At 41.5% G+C, this 15846-nt stretch overlaps 1 protein-coding gene across 3 annotated transcripts in view; it reads left to right on the top strand.

Moving 5' to 3' along the window:
* The window catches only part of TSC22D1 (TSC22 domain family member 1), a 90232-nt gene that overhangs the window by 59381 nt on the left and 15005 nt on the right, over positions 1-15846 (top strand). Inside the window, exon 1 of one of the 3 annotated variants that reach the window (XM_036390791.2) lies at positions 5234-5256. The exons of the other annotated variants lie outside the window; for them this stretch is intronic. The gene's annotated coding sequence lies outside the window, so the exon portion shown is untranslated. Of the gene's footprint in view, positions 1-5233; positions 5257-15846 lie in introns of those variants that run through there. 3 annotated transcript variants of the gene reach the window in all.

The raw sequence follows: 15846 nt of genomic DNA, 5'->3' as shown, positions 1-15846 counted from the left end.
TTATACTAGTGATGCTTTTGGCAGTTGAAGAACAAGTCTGTGCCATGTTGGCTGATGCTCTATTAAAACAAACAAACAGTAAAAAAACAAGGAAGGAAAAAACCAAACAACAATACCTTCAAGTGTTTTGTGTGTTCATAAAAAGGAAAAACACTAGGCTGCATGTTCACCAACACTGAAAATGGTTGCACAGGGAAGTACACTCTCTTTAAGCTTCACATTTTTCATAAAGAAATGCTAAAAAAACCCCATAAAACCCGATTTGTAAATGTATTCTAGCAGTAAAAAGTCTTGAAAATGAAGACTCTAAAGTCTGTGTTTCTGAAATAAAGCCTCACTTGTGTGTGCTGTGTACATACCCACACTTGTGTGTATTTTCTTAAGCTAGGTTCAGCAAGGGCTTGTTTCTTGTGGTATCCCTGGGAACAGTGGCAGGATTTGAGTGCACAGCATCTCACTGATTTAGTATTTGCTTGCAGGTAACCACCAGCTACCAAAGTTGGACTGGGTTGGAGGTGAGAGTGCAATGACCCTTTGGCTGCTTCTGCTAAAACAACCCTTTGGATTGTTTTTATTTCCTGTCAAATGCTGTGAGGCTGGCCCAAAGGATGAGTCCCTTCTCAATAAAGCTGCCATGCTGTGGGCATGCATTTTTTGTGGACTGGCTAATGACCTCCTAGCAATAGAAAGGACTAAATTTTGGGGAGTTTTCAGGAAAACATAAGAGGGAGTCTGGTAATCCAATTGATAAAAGGATTGCTTCAGTCTGAGAAATGACAATGGCTTTACAGTGGGGGAAAAGAGAAGGTTTCTTAAATATAATGTCAATTCAGTGTTTGGAAAGGAAAACAAAAAAACACATCTCTTATACATTATGCCACCATAAATTGAAATTGTCATTTTTCCCCTTTCTCATGAAGTGTAGATTTTCTGGTGTGACACCAGTATCTTGCTACCCTTGCCTGTGGCTTTTTTGCTGATGAGAGGACTGAGGGGAGGGGACTGTGTTACTTTAGCTTGATTTGAATTGGCAAGCCTGGTATACTGCAGCCTGTCTGCTGTGGCGTTCTGCAGGTTACTCTCCCAAGAAAAACATGGTGTGCTCAGTCTGATTCAGATCACTGTCTCTTTTTGCCTCCATTCACTAGCAGGGTCCAGCAATCAAAGTTGTGCTGGCTCCCTGTATGTGCAGCACCAGGGAGATTTTTCTGGGCTTCTCCTGCGTGCACACAGCCTGAAATATTTGATTAGAGGGAAAAACCAACAGAGGTTTTGGCTCCAAGGTCTTTTTAGACCTGAAAGTGTAGAGAGTGTCTATGGCCAGTAGATGCCCTGGGGAAGAGGCTGGTAGTGGTAGTGGGGTTGTTACAGTGTCCTGGAGGCACCTGCTTCTCAGGGCAGTCAGAGATGAGTTGCTGGTGGGAACATGTCTCAGTGTAAAGGCTCCCTCTCTCAGAATTTTGGTAGGACTCTATCCCTGTGAGTTTTCCGCCGGCACTCTCTCTATGTAGTGGGACTATAGTAACAGAAGGAGATGTATAAGCGGCATGTGGCCCAGGCCTAGGGTGATGCACAGTAACTGGGAATAGATGTGCCCAGCAAGCCGTGGTTTCCCATATCTGGCTGTGCTCCACCGACATCCACAAAACTGCCTTTCACTGTCAGTCGGGTTTTGTCTGCTCTGATGCTCTTATTTATATACCCAGTCTCTGTGTAAAGCCGAGATATTCCTGTGCCAGCGCGCTTAGCCGTTATCGCTGTGGGTGAAGGCCAGATAGCTGAGTCGTTGTGCCTCCGTTCTCAGGCTGTTTTCCGGGAGATAAAGCCGTTTTCTGTAGGGAGGAAGGAGGGGGAGCCTGGACCGCTACGTGCAGTTCTGTGTGCGTGTCTCACGGTTTATGTGTGTAGTTATTTATCTGCAGCAGGTGCGCCGTGGCGCCGAGCGCGGCTCGGGGCCCGCACGGGGAGGGTCCCTGGGCCGGGCCCTGTAGCGGCGGCGCCCGGGCCCGCAGCGCTCTCTGGCGGCCGTAGCGGGGCAGTGTCGCCTTCCGGGCGGCCGTGCGGGCTCCGCCCGCGGCTCGGCGGCTCCGGGAGGGATGGGATGGGATGTTTCCCTCCCCAGCCGCGTCCTGTGCAGGGTGGGCGGGGGGGCCGCCCCGCAGGACACGATGGAGCGAGGCGGCGATAGCGCGGGTGCGGTGGCGTGTCCCGCTCGCAGCGGCGGCGCGGGTGCGGCGCGGCCGGCAGGTGGCGCGGCTGAGCCACCGCCGTCTCCTCTCCATCCCTGCCCAGCGCCGGGGCGGCCGCGGTGTCCTGAAATAACCGATCTGTGTCCAGCTAATTCCCGAAATAACCGATCCCAGCGGCGCGGGCACCTGCGGGGAGCAGCCTCTGCTGCTGCTCCGGGCTGTGTCCAGCTCATTCCTGAAATAACCGATCCCAGCGGCGCGGGCACCCGCGGGGAGCAGCCTCTGCTGCTCCGCATTGTGCCGAGTTAATGTGCACAGGGGAAAGGACTCCAGCGTGAGTCGGAAGGGAAGCTGAATCCACAACTGGCCAAACTAGCGGTAGTTAAGATGAGTGGGGAGTGGGTCCGGCGAGGGACAGTGATGCCCCATGAGAATGCAGATCCTGTTTGTACATGACAGTTGTGAAATGAACTCAGTAAGTTAGGCAGAGCTTTGTGCTGACCTTAAATATGGGTTTCTTGGGAGGACAGGGTTGATGGAAGTAGTTAATAGCATTAAGGTTGCTTTTTGCATGTGTGTATCATGGTGACTATTCCACTTTCTTCCAGACTGATTCTGCAGAGGCTGGTCTGGTATTTCCTATTTAAATTTCACCTCGATTCAGTTTTTAACTTAAAAGTTGTTCAGAGCTAGAATTCTGGGGCAAAGTTGTCAGTAGAGGCTTGCCTGACCTGTGTGTCTGACCAGAGAAGCATCTGCCTCTCCAAGCCCATGGACCCCAAAAGGAGGGAAGCATCGAGGGAAAGAAAGGCAATAAAAGCTTTAAAGCTGCCAGGGTAGGGTGGTGTCCAGCTGAGTCTGCAGTGTCAGCAATGTGGTGTATTGGAATAAATTTTGCTCAGGCAGGATATTCTCAAGGTATCCCTTATTGCAGTGGTTGAATAACTCCCAAATAGGATGAAGCTTGTGAGAAAAATAATGAATGCTCTAGAGCTGTATTTACACTTTACAGCTTTCTTGTTTGAGTTCCCAGTAATAAACAAGGGAGGCTTTTCTGTCGTAGTAGAAAAGCTATTATCTGACTGTTACAGATAATTCCACATATAAAGAGCCCTCTGGGGGCAAGGTTGGTGCTGATAACATTGAGCAATTCTGCACTGAGAGTGCAGAATTTCTGGTTATGCAAGCATTATGCATTTTTAATTCCTATTTTTGGGCACAATGTGCTGTATGGGAAGCTTAAGAATCTGTGTGACTTCTTTGCTTCTTTACTTTTCTCCAAGCATTACATGTTTGGTTTGTGGGGTTTTTTTGTGGGTTTTTTTTTTTTAAGCTGCATTTGTATTTTAGATGCATACTTGCAGTGCTGATATTAGTGGCAGCTCCATCTTGCTCTAAGTTGATGCAAAAGAGAAGTGTTTGTTGAAAAAATGGATTATTTTTCTTTTATGCTTGTTGTATGGAAACTAGTGTTTTGTAGGCAGTTGAATTATTATATAACAGGGGCTTTGAGGAAAAAAACTAGGCACCTAACTGGTGAAGGGAGTTTCAAATCAGTCTGAGTAACCACTTGCTTTAAAAACAAAATCTAGAAAACCTTTTAATCCTACTAAAAACTTTATTTTATGGACAGGTGGCAATTTGAGACTGAAAACTGTCTCATTTTTCTCTTAATTCAGGGTGAAAAGTAAATAATTGGGATAAATGCTAAAACAGCAATAAGATGATAATGTTCCAGTTTCTTAAGGTACCTTGTGCTGTATAATTGAGCAAAGGTTCAAATCTTAAAAAAACCAATTATTTTCATCTTCAATGGGAATTGCTAGATACTGAGCACTCTTTTTGAGTTGTTTATAAATGTAAAAATATCTGAAGCTGAAATTATTTTAAGGTTAGTCTGTGCAGCTTAAGATAATACATAATGATTTCTCTTTAGAGTTTTTTTTTTTTCAATCAATCTTGTTATCGCTGGCTTTCCTAAAGGTGCCGGATAGACCTTTTTGTGTGGCCGTAGATCTCAGCTTTCCTTACAGTATGGTGTGTTAGAATTCTCTGCGTTCTCTACTGAGACATCTGCAGCTCAGATTAATTCTGTATGCTTGGTATCCATTGCCTTCACCTTCTACCCATCTTCTTATGCTTCCTTCATGCTTGGAACTTTGTTGCCAACTGTGTCCTCTGGGAATAGGGGAAAGGAGAACACCGGGAAGGTTTACTATGTGCCAGGTTGGTAAACCGAAGGGAAAAGTACCTGAAAGAATAGAGAAAAGAATACAGAAGAGGTGGGAACAGAGAAATGGATGGGCTCAGAAGCCAGCACAAAGCACAGGAACACAAAAGGTGCTACTAAAATCCTTTCCAGTAAGGGTCTCAGTTTCAGTAGCTTTGTAAAGTCATAGTATCTGTGGCTGCTGTGCACAGTAGATTTTAGCTACCAGAATTCTTTTATAATTTTGGGGGTTTTGTGTGCTTGTGCTTTGTTTTATGAGCTTTCCTTTTGGCTTATGCTGGCCACTGAAAAGTCTGCTTTATAGGAGGGAAGGATATTTATAGATGCTAATCTTAGTTCAGGATGTTCATTCTGCTGTTTCTGTGATTAGTGGAGAAAAGGCAGTGACCCTGGGTGCTATCCTCTAGACACCTAACCTTCTCTGTGCTAAAGTGGGCTTTAGAAACACCACTTGATATCCAATATGTGAATTACTTCTTCTAAGTTTGCGAGCAGACCTTTTTTTAACTGTGCACTTACCTTGCAGGGTGCCTTTGAATGGTCCACACAGTTACACATGAAAATGACTCTAATAATACTTTTGAATAAAATAATTGGATAATGTTGTATCTGTGTCAATACTTCTCTCTTCCTAGGCACAAGTGATTCAGTCACTTCTTGAGTGACCCTGAAATAACAGGTTTAATGTTAATTGTACTTGCTACTGTGTGTCTCTTAATATGATAACTTTGATTATAACTGAGGTTTTTTTTTCTTTTTTCTGCTGTCATTTCTGCCTGCCTGCTTATCTTCATTGGAATGTGGTTCTTCAATTGTTCTGATAAACTTCTGACACAGGTAAATACCAGTCTGTTTGTATCTGTATTTACTGAGTATGCCTTTTGCTTAGCAGTGTGCAATGAATCTTGAATCAGATATGCCACACTGCTGTAGACTGGGAAAGGGTAATGCTACTGCCATGATGTGCATCTTTAGAAAAGATAATTAGCCCGGAATATTTCTTTCCTTATCTGGTCTTCCTTATTCCTCCCTCACTTTTAACAACAGTAAAATAGATATCCAGATAGAAAATGACAAAATTTCGTATTTGCTTTCTGGTGGTACTATATCCTGCCTGGTGTTTCCTGGGAGACCTTATGCTCGTAATGGAGTTGGTGTCTGTGTAAGGAGGGGAAAGCAGCCTAGAAAGAGAAATGTTTATACAGTCTCACTCTTCCCACTCTGCCAATCACTCATTTCTGCCTTCATTTTTTATATTGTTCACATGGAGTAGCAGGTGGCAATTTTTGGTTTTCCTTCAGATCCAATGAAAAGGAGGAGGCAAAAACATGTGGGCAGGATGAAGTAGGCGAACCTTTCATGGCAGTTAGTTGGAGTCCATTGTGAAATACAATAGTGGAATATGTGTAATGGAGTGAGAGTAAAGGAATGTTATTCAACTTGTCTTGTTAGCTGCATTCGTGCCTTTTATTAAAACACGTAAAGTTGAGCCTTTATCAATGGAAGGCCTGTAGCCTTGAATGCTGAGCAGGTTTACTTACATCTTTGGACTTAGCTCAGTATGTATGTACTGATAAGGATCACTGCAAAGATTTAATGGGATGTTGAACTGTTCACCAAAGGGGAAAGTAATAAACTTTGGTTTGGGTTTTTTTTCCCTCCCCCCAACTGCCTTGGAAACAAAACTCCTCATTCTTTTAACTTGATAAATTGATATTCAGAAGCCAGAAGTACAGAGAGTTTTTGGAATACATTTAGAACCCATCGTCCTTGCCACTTCTGGTGCATTTTTCAGTGAACAATATGAAGTATTAGCCATTATTAACTACAACTGAAATGCACATAGGTCAATAAACTGGCATTGCATCCATCCATCTGTCCTGCCCACTCAAAATGGCTGTGCTCTGAAGAGGAGTGAAAACAGCAGCATATTGTTCAGAGCTCACACGGGAATGCTGCTCTCCTAAAAATCCTCACACGTGAAATGACTGAATCAGTTGTGATTGTGGAAAGATGGATGTAGGCTGGGTTTTTGCTTTGGATAGTGCTTAACCAACCTGCACTGAAGGGCAGCTGCTGGTGCATGGCTGAGCTGCAGTGCCCCTGGCAGGACATCCTACATGCTGGAGGTGCTTTGGTGGCTCCAAAAGGCAGGACAGCACAGTTCAGGGCTGGATGTGTCATTTTGGAAGGAGCTACCCTAGCATTGTCACCTTAGCCCTTTCCAGAGAGGGAAGATGAGCCATGTAGGGGTCTTGGCTAATATAACTGCTTTACTTCTGGTACTTTAGGTTAAAGCATTTCTCTACTACACTGTATTTGGAGCGTGAACTAAAGAGAGAGTTGTCACAGGCTGGATGGTTTTGCTCATGTATGTGGAAAAGGGAGCTTGAGAGTCTGAAACTGTTAAATTTTTTTTCTCTTTTTCTTCCTCTTTTCTAAAAGTTGTCATCATAAGACAGTGATCCTGTGTCACTGGTTTATCAGTGGAAGTGCTGTTCTGCAAAGAGAAACTGCAGGGCTGTGGTAGCTGCTTGCTGTTGATTTAATTTCAAAATTCTTCCCCTCCTAGATTTTTTTTTTCCCTTGAAAAGTATGGTGTTTCCAGAAATGCTCTTTCTGTTTTTCAGATGTTACATTAAATGTACCAAAAAAAAAAAAAAAACCCCATCTGCTGTTACCTTTCTTTTGGGTATTTTTAGCCAATAATTTCTTTGTCCTCTTCACTCCCTCATGTAGTTCCTGACCCTTTTCTCTTTAATGCTTTGCTCTCCCAACTGTTTTGCTTGCCCTGATTACTTTTTTCCCCCTCTTTCTTCCCTGCTTCCACTTGCCTTTTTATTTTGAATCTTTGCTTCTTATTGTTACAGCTCTCTTTACGTTACTGACATGTTTCTCTAGTTTCCAAATCTGTAGTTTAATGGTTTTCCTGTGGTTCTGTTATTTAATATTTAATTCCATTATAAATACATTTTTTAGTCTTAATTGTAGTGTATATAAAAATAATCTTTCTTCCTCTGAGATGCGGTGATACTCTTCCAAGTGCTTATTTTGGTCTCCCAAATATCCTTCACAGCTTTTTGCTCACCTGATTACAGCAATTCAGTTCAAGAAAACCACTGATAATTACCGGCTATGGAACTGACATCCCACTTTCTGGCTTGAGGGGCATTTCAGCGCATCTGAAATGTTGTCGCATGCTGTGCTTCTGACTGATAAGGGGAGAAGTGAGAATATTGTTAGAAGGTCTCTGAAGAAAATGCGTTGTCAGAAGCAGCTAATTTCAGAATTGCTGGCTGTTGTTACATAGCCAGATAAGAAAATTGAAGGTGATGACTTTCAGTCTTTTCTGAAATAAACATTGGCAAAGGCAGTCGGTTTAGAAGTGTACAAAATAGACACAGCATAAAAGTAAATTGTTCGTAATAAAAATAATGAAGTATTGGACTAGTGCTGTCTTCCAATGCTTGCTAAAGGAGCTATTGCTTAATGTTAGGGTGTTGTTGACACTTGAACTAATGTAGCTTAATCATTCCTGGTGGGCCACTGATGGGATTCATGACAGAAAAAGACCTGTGTGGTATCAGTGTCTCAAAGTGGCAAGGTATTTAGTTTGCCACCTTTGGTGTTACTTCATTGATGCTGTTTTCCTGTCAAATCTCTTTTAAGCATTTCAGTAGGTTTCACAGCATGATGGAAGTAATTTGTACAAGAACAGGTAACACACAGAGCACTTGTCAGACTGTTTCAGTTTCAGCAGCAAGCTACACCTTTCTTTCTTCTGCATGCACAGCACTTGCCTTGTGCTGCTCATGAGAGGTCCTGGGGTGGTCCAGGAGCCAAATGCTTGGGCCTGGTGGAGTCACCTTGGGAACTGATGTGTTAATGGAGGGTTTTATTCTGGTTTAAACATCAGAGAATCACTTTTTACCTAGATCTTGCCTTGCAGAATTTCTGGCCTAATTGAAGGAAGAGAGGGAGGATAACAAAGTGTTTTTCCTTCCATGGGAAAGTACTTGGCATGGCAGAGAGAACCCCAGTCCATCTGGTCTCTGCAGCTTGCTTAAAACAGTGAGGGTCATGTTAAAACTGCTGTGCCCACGATACCAAAAGGGCTTGGTTACTCCTGTATGAATTGGTGCTTTTGTAGTGTCTCAGAGGTGACGTTCTGCTTGCCTCCTTTTGTAATCAGGCTGACTTGTTAAAAATAAGACAGTAGCCTTATGGCTCCCAAAACTTACTGGGCCTGAACTGCTGCTTGAGTGCAAGCTGCTCTCTGAAACCTGAAATAAAGAAAGAATTTTTAACTCTACAGCTGTCTTCTCCCAGATTTTCCTATCTTGATAATGGTTAGAACTACATTATTCTAAATATTTGATTTACTCCTTTAATATGGATGTCACCAAATGCTCAAGGATTGTCTTCTGTAATTTAGTTTCATAAAGCTACAGTATTACTGAGGAAGAATATCATAAGCATAGCTTTAACTGGTTCCTTTTAGCTCACACCTAGTAATGAGTCTCAGTTTGGAGGTTTAGGCAGGGCAGAGATTTAGTCTGCAATTTTCCTGTGGAGGTTTTGGATGGACCTTTTCAATAGAAAGCTCTGAGTCTTTCTTCATGGAGCATTTGTCTGTCGAAACTGTGAGGCTCCATTTCATTGATTGTATGACTGGCAACTATAACTTCATAGTATTCTTAAGTTCTCTTTTGAATGCTTATGTTAAATCCTGACATGTTTTGGGGGGCAGGGTTCCTTCCCCTCCAGTCTGGCTGAATTTCTGCAAATCCTTCATTTTTAACTCTGTATTCAGCTAATGTAACATGCAGAATAAACTGTCAATCCCTTGCAGCAAAAAATGCTGAGCTGTTGTTAGGTGCTGTGCCAGTTCATGTTCATTAGGCTTCTTGTTAATCAGAGACTGCTGGTTTGTGTTTCACAGGTACTACAGCAAAGGAAGGGAGCACTCACTTTAGACTAGGCTAACAAAGCATAGCCAGGTTAGAGACATGCCTTACCTGTAGAAGTGGAAGAGATACTGGGCTTGTCCCCTGTAGGCTTAATCTGATTTTATTCATCTCCACAGTACAAAAAGCAGTAACCAGTAACTATTCTAATTGGCAGTGTTTGTTCAGTATCAATGCTAACAAAGTTGCACAGTTTGAATATGCTTTGATGACATTTGCTCTTCTGGATGATTAAATGACAGAAGTTCAGTGACTTTCAGTTAGTGGAATGTAAAGCCCTCACTTGCAGATGGCTCACTGTAGTTCTTGGAGGAGAAGACTGACTCCTGCAGCTGCTCCTTCATGCTTGTGCTGGCTTCCAGGTGTTTCTAATGTGTATTCTTAAATCAGGACTGCTCTTGAGATTCAAAATCATCTCTCTTTGAAATCCAGGATGATTGATGCTTCATATTTGATAATTTAAAAAAAAAAAAAAAAGTGTCTTCCCTGGGTAATTAACTCCAAATTAACCAGCCAGAATTTTATGAAAACTTCAGAACTATGTGATAGAAGTGATGTCTTGAAAGGAAAATAAATGGACCAGTTCTTGGAAAAAGGTTCTCTTGCATCATTAAACACTAAGTTATTTCTTCTTGTGCAGGAACTCCTCAAGCTGCTGGTTGCTGGCAGGTTGGAGGATTCAGTAGGAAAGTTGCATTTATCTGCTTGCCTTTTGGGGTTCTCACCTAAATATCTGCCTCTGGCCATGCCTAGAAGTGGCTTCCAGGCAAAATGGATATTTCAGTCCAGTGAGATCTTCCCCATATGTGTTTCTTGCTCTTTCACACAGGGAGGATTTGCTTTTCAGCAGTATATGTAGGGGTACCAAGATGAAAATAAAAATCAAGTGTAAACTAACAAGCTAAACATGTGCAATTGTAGTGCTTATTTCTGTGTAACTGAAAGCCATACCTTTGGTATCACTTGGTGATGACTGTGAAGGATGTATAAGAAAATTACTCAGATGTTCAATTAGGATCTTAATAGTTAAAGACTTTTTTGAAATAGCTTTCTGTCCATCCTTAAGCAATCTTCTCTAACTGCACTTCATTATAGTCATTCAAAATATGAAGACAGCAAAAATACAGCAGTGATTTTTGCTGCTAGCATTTGGGAATGAGATACTTCCCAGTTTGTTGTCCATGTTCTTGCCTTTCACTTAAGTGCTTTGGTTTTCACTACAGTGCAGATGTCTTTTTACAGGTTTTTTTTTTTTTGTGCTTTTTACCTTTTCTTGTCATCAAAACTATTTCCTTTGATAATCTGGCATGCATTGCTTTACTCCTGAGTTCTAATATTTTCTGAAGTCAGTTTTAGTTTTAGTGTGCTGCTGTTGCTGACTAGCAGCCTTGCAAAACCCTGTGCCAAAGCACTCCATGAAGATTGATTTAAAATAGGAAGGTACTCGGTAACAGAGCATTAAAAATCCTGTAGGTTAGGATGCAATTAATGTATGGGATATCTCCTGTAACAGTAAGCACTGTAACTTCATATAAAGGTTTCATTGCTGTATTTGTGAAGCCTTTTTTTAACCTCTAAATATCTTAAGGATTGCATGTTTGTAACTTTAAAGAGCTTGAATGTCTGGTATATTTTATGCTTTATCAAGCACTAATAGGCACATCCGAATTTTAAATTTATTCTTTGTTTTTTGCATCATGTCAAAATTGATGCTTGTTACCGTAGGGCACTTTATGTCTGTAGTCTAAAGGTTGGCTTTATTTTCTGCTTTGTCATATGATGAAGTCTGCATTATTCAAACAGTGTCTGAAGTCCTCTATAGAACGTGGAAAGTGAACCTACTAAATGTTTACCCCGTGAAGGTATGGCAGCTCAATCAGTGATGTGTAACATGCTGAGGAATGTGGGCTGAAGTGCTACACTTGATTCAGACTGACATTAAAAGTAAATTCTGCTGGATGAATGCCAGATTCATTCACTTACAGATTGGATTTAAACTTGGGCTGATGCATTTTTTAATTTAATTTTTTTTAAAGCAAAACTGTCAAGGAGTACCACAAACCAAGAATCTTAAAATAGGCTCCCTCTTCCCCTTTGGACGTAAGAGCTATGGATGGGGGAGAACCTAGGTACCCTGATGCTCTCATGCATGAAATCTTGTTTTTTGTTTCATTAAATGTTAAAATTTGCCTGTATCTGACATTCTCATGTACCCAGAGTGATAATTCATCTGTGTGCAATCTGTCACTTTACATAAGAGCCAGGATAGTTCAGGACAAAGGAAGGAAAGCATAGCTTGATGCTGAATTCTTGAATGTGACAGGAGAAAAACGAAGATCCTTGAGCTTCAGGCATTTTTTACTTGCAGCTAGAGGCTATTTTTTGAAGCAATAAAAATATTCGATCTCTTAGATAATCCAGTTGTTTTACAATTTCTTTGTGATTTCTATTATCTGTAAGTTGTTGACTTACACGTAACTGAGTAATGCTTTTAATTACTTGAATGCACTGGAACCAACTTGTCAAATTTATGGGAAATGCTTAAAAAAAAATTATGTACTTATCAGAATACCTGCCTCTGAAGCAGTTGTGTTTTCACTTTAATTTGTTTTCAGTCTGGGAACTGACAGAACATATCCTTTGCTGCCTTTTGTGAAGGTGAGAAATGGAATTGATATAGATTCCTCTGGCACACAACCATCCCCCAAATAAAAAGTTGATTAATTTGAATCAGGTGCTTCTAGATCAGTGGTATAGAAATATTTTTCCTTGACATAGCTAAAGAAGTATCATCAAATGAAGTCTGTGAGTGTTGCCTTACTGTAAAGTCATCACCAGACCTGGGGCTGAAGCATGAGAAAAGGTGATTGGTGTTACCAGAGATGGAGCTAGCTGTGGCTTTTCTTTGTGAGTGCAGCAGGGAACTTGCTGCTTTGCAGAATGAAGCAGCTGCATATATGCTGCAGTCCCACATCATACATGCTCAGCTGTATATATATTTGTTTTTCACTTTCAGTCTGACTCTGATGTGGCTTCTTCTAACAATTAGAGCAAATTACAAGAATTTTAGCCGAAATTCATGAGAAGGATGCTGCAAAAATAATATTTGCAGTAGTATCTTTTTATTTGTGTTTGAATGTGAGTTGATAGTAGAGTTATTAATCTTTCATAAATTTTATTCAGTGCTTAAACTTGTGTCTCTTAAAAAATTCCCTTCCCTCCCATATAATCTAACATTTAGTGATCTTTCTGACTATATGGGAAACCCAGATTTCAGTCAGAACAGCTTTGGAGCTGAGTGGTGTGTTATTCAGACGTGCACAACTTACTGGATCCTGTTTTTAACTCTCATGGCACAGCTGCTAGCGTGATGGAGCTCCTGTTCAGAGGGCATCTCAGAATAAGAAAGGAGAAAGTAAAGACTGGAAAGGTTCATGTCACTGCTTTCATCCCTTTCCCACTCCAGCATATGTCAGTGTGTATTCATAGTTTCAGGCATCCTGGAAAACACCTGTGACCAGTGCATGTGCTGTATGCACAGTAGGTGTGGAGAAAGGTGGTTCTCCTACCTGATGTCAATTGTGCAGCTTTACATGCAACAGAGGTGGCAAGAAGGATGTTAAACAGTGTTAGGAGAATGGCATCTTAAAATCTATCAGCTCTCTTGGTGCAGCTCTGTGGGACACAGACTTAGCTGAGCCTGACTGCCTCAGCTCAGCTGTGTAGAATGTCTGACAGAGGTTGTAGCACATCTGATATATGGGATTGTGTAACCAGCAGGATTCATTAGGAGTTATTGCTGTACCAAGTCTCCAGCTCTGGAAGGATATGTAAGGATGCCACTCAAAGTAAAATTTCTGTTTTGGTTCAGCTTTTTGGAATTGGTTTTGAGCATTCTTCTAGTCAGCTTGATGCTTCAGCTCTTTCAAATAAACAAGATTCCATGCTATTAGTAATATTTCATTTTAAATACTGAGGTTACTCCATAATACTGAGTCAGACTTTCTCAGTAATTGTGTATTGGTGTTTCCTTTGTTCCTTGTTTATTCTCCATTGAAGCCTGTTGACTTCAATTCACCTCCCTCTTAGATGTGGTTGCATCCACTTGAAGCTTTCAAGAGTAGCTCCGCTTTCAGAGTAAACATCCCTCTCCTAGGGCTTTTGTATCGGTCTGCCTCTTCTTCAAGGACCAGGATCCAGGAATACAACTGCTCCACCATCTGAGTGGTCCCACCTCTGTGCCTTTTCAGTGGGAGTGAGAGGAAAATGTTAAAATCAGCCTTGACTGTTACCCATTCCCATGCTGTGCTGAGAGAGGTGGACTTGATATAATAAGAGAAACTTTTATTGTAAAGTGTAACTTTTGTCAGCTTGAACTCCTTGGTGTGCCTTAAAAGGAACATTATACTCTGTCCTTGTAAGACAGGCTTACAAGGATCTGGGAAGGCTGTTTAGAAATATTCTGCCCTCCTTCACAGTTAGTACATCTGAAGCTCCATTTAAATTAGCTGAATTCCCTCCAGGCTTCGGGAATGGGAAACTAACCCCACTGCACCCCTCATTTCCAACAATTTTAATTTTTTCTTTTCTTTGCTTCCCCACTACCTCCTAAAGAAAATATTCCTTGTGTGTGATGGTAGACTTCTTGGTTCTAAGTAGAATTGATTTTAACTCTCCCTTCCTCATCCAAGCCAGACCCCTTTCTGTTTTATTGTATAATACCTACTTCTCTTCCCATCGATCACCTCTTCACTGCCTTGGCAAGGTACAACAGAAGAGCAGGTGATTAATACATGGCCATGCTCTGAGCCAGCTGACAGAGGGCAGGTTTAGATCAGATAACAGGAAGCAATTCTTTACTGTGAGAATGGTGAGACACTGGCACAGGAGGCCTAGAGAAGCTGTGCATGCCCCATCCCTGGCAGTGTTGAAGGTCAGGCTGGATGGGGTTTTGAGCAACCTGGTCCAGTGGAAGGTGTCCCTGCCCATGGCAAGGGGGTTGGAACTAGATGGTCTTTAAGACCCCTTCCAACCCAAATCATTCTATGATTCTAAGAACTTCCATTTGGTTTCTTTCCAATATATTCTTGCAAGGCAAATCTACTTGAGGAGACACACCTGACATCACTTTAGCAGTCAGCAGTAAGCCCAAGTAACATTTGCTAGGTTGGGTTTCTGGTTTTGTCTCTGCATTTGTGTGGTCTTGGTCTGATGGAAGGGTGTAACCATTGCAATCAATGCCCATGCTCTCTGGTGTGGTGGGAGCTCCTGCACACATACTGCAAGTGCCTGGCTGTTTCCTGGCTGTTTTCTCTTTCACGCTGCAGCTTGCCTGTGGAGTAAGGAAATTAATCTTCTTTCCTTCTCTGCAGTGTACTGTGGGTTCTTCTTTCTCCACTGAAAAGCATTCAACAGGGTCAAGAAAGGAAAACGTTTACGGTTGAAGCAATGTTGTATAATGATAACTGTGCATATAGGCTCATAGTTACATGGCAGAGAGTTACTACAATGCACCAAAACCTCCTCGTGGCAATCTGTGAGGAAGAATATGCAGTATTTGATTGTGGTTTGGCTTGATACATGATGAGTTGCTATCTTTATCTCACTAACTAGATACATGTCTCCAACTCTCATCACTTGTTCTTTTTAAAGTAGCAATGACAGACAGGATTTGTCTGTGTAAAATATTTTCTGGCAAACAGGCTACTGTCACTTTTGTGTCTAATTAGAATTGCCATTAAGCCTTAGAACTTTGATTTGATAAACAGTACAACTTGTGCTGCCTTTTTCTAAGCAGAATTAGCTACCTGTAGTGATTAATACATGCTTCACAAAAAGTGGGAGCAAGTTGAATCAGCTTCAGAGTTGACGAATTTGGCACTGCTGAGAGAAGATGCATTTGTTTGAGATTTGAAAACGTAATCATGAAGATTTTAATCTCTTTTGATGCTTTATGTAACAGAAGAGCATGTGACCTCAGGATCTGTGGTGTCACTGTTTGCCCTTCTTGTTTTCCTTGATCATGACCAACCAGTATTAAACTCAGCAAACTTTGAATTGAATCAAGTGGATAATCTTTAACGGGCAAGGCTTTGCGATTCTTAAAGTGCTGCAGAATTCAGGACCTGTAGTTAATAGTGGAATGCTAATGCTAATCTTACAGCCACCAAGGACTGAGAGGTATTTCTTCCGACCCTCCATTTGGGGGAAACTAATCAGCAGGTACTAAAAAGACACATCAATGAAAGTGGGACTTTTCCAGAAACAAGTGCCTGACCAAATAATCATGAAAGTGTTATTCTTGGAACTGGAACAGCATCTGAAGAGGTATTTGTAAATATTTTTAATATGTAGATGCTTGATTTATTTGTTTTAATTTTTGGGGGAGGTTCCTTTATTTTGTTTGTGCAAGTATTTAATACCTGTAAATCAAAGTGCTTGGCACTTGTTAAAACTGTTT

The sequence above is a fragment of the Molothrus ater genome, chromosome 2 (genome assembly GCF_012460135.2).
Source record: "Molothrus ater isolate BHLD 08-10-18 breed brown headed cowbird chromosome 2, BPBGC_Mater_1.1, whole genome shotgun sequence".
NCBI lineage: Eukaryota > Metazoa > Chordata > Aves > Passeriformes > Icteridae > Molothrus > Molothrus ater.
Note: the sequence above shows the minus strand (reverse complement) of the source record. Positions and strands in the feature narration are given on the sequence as shown.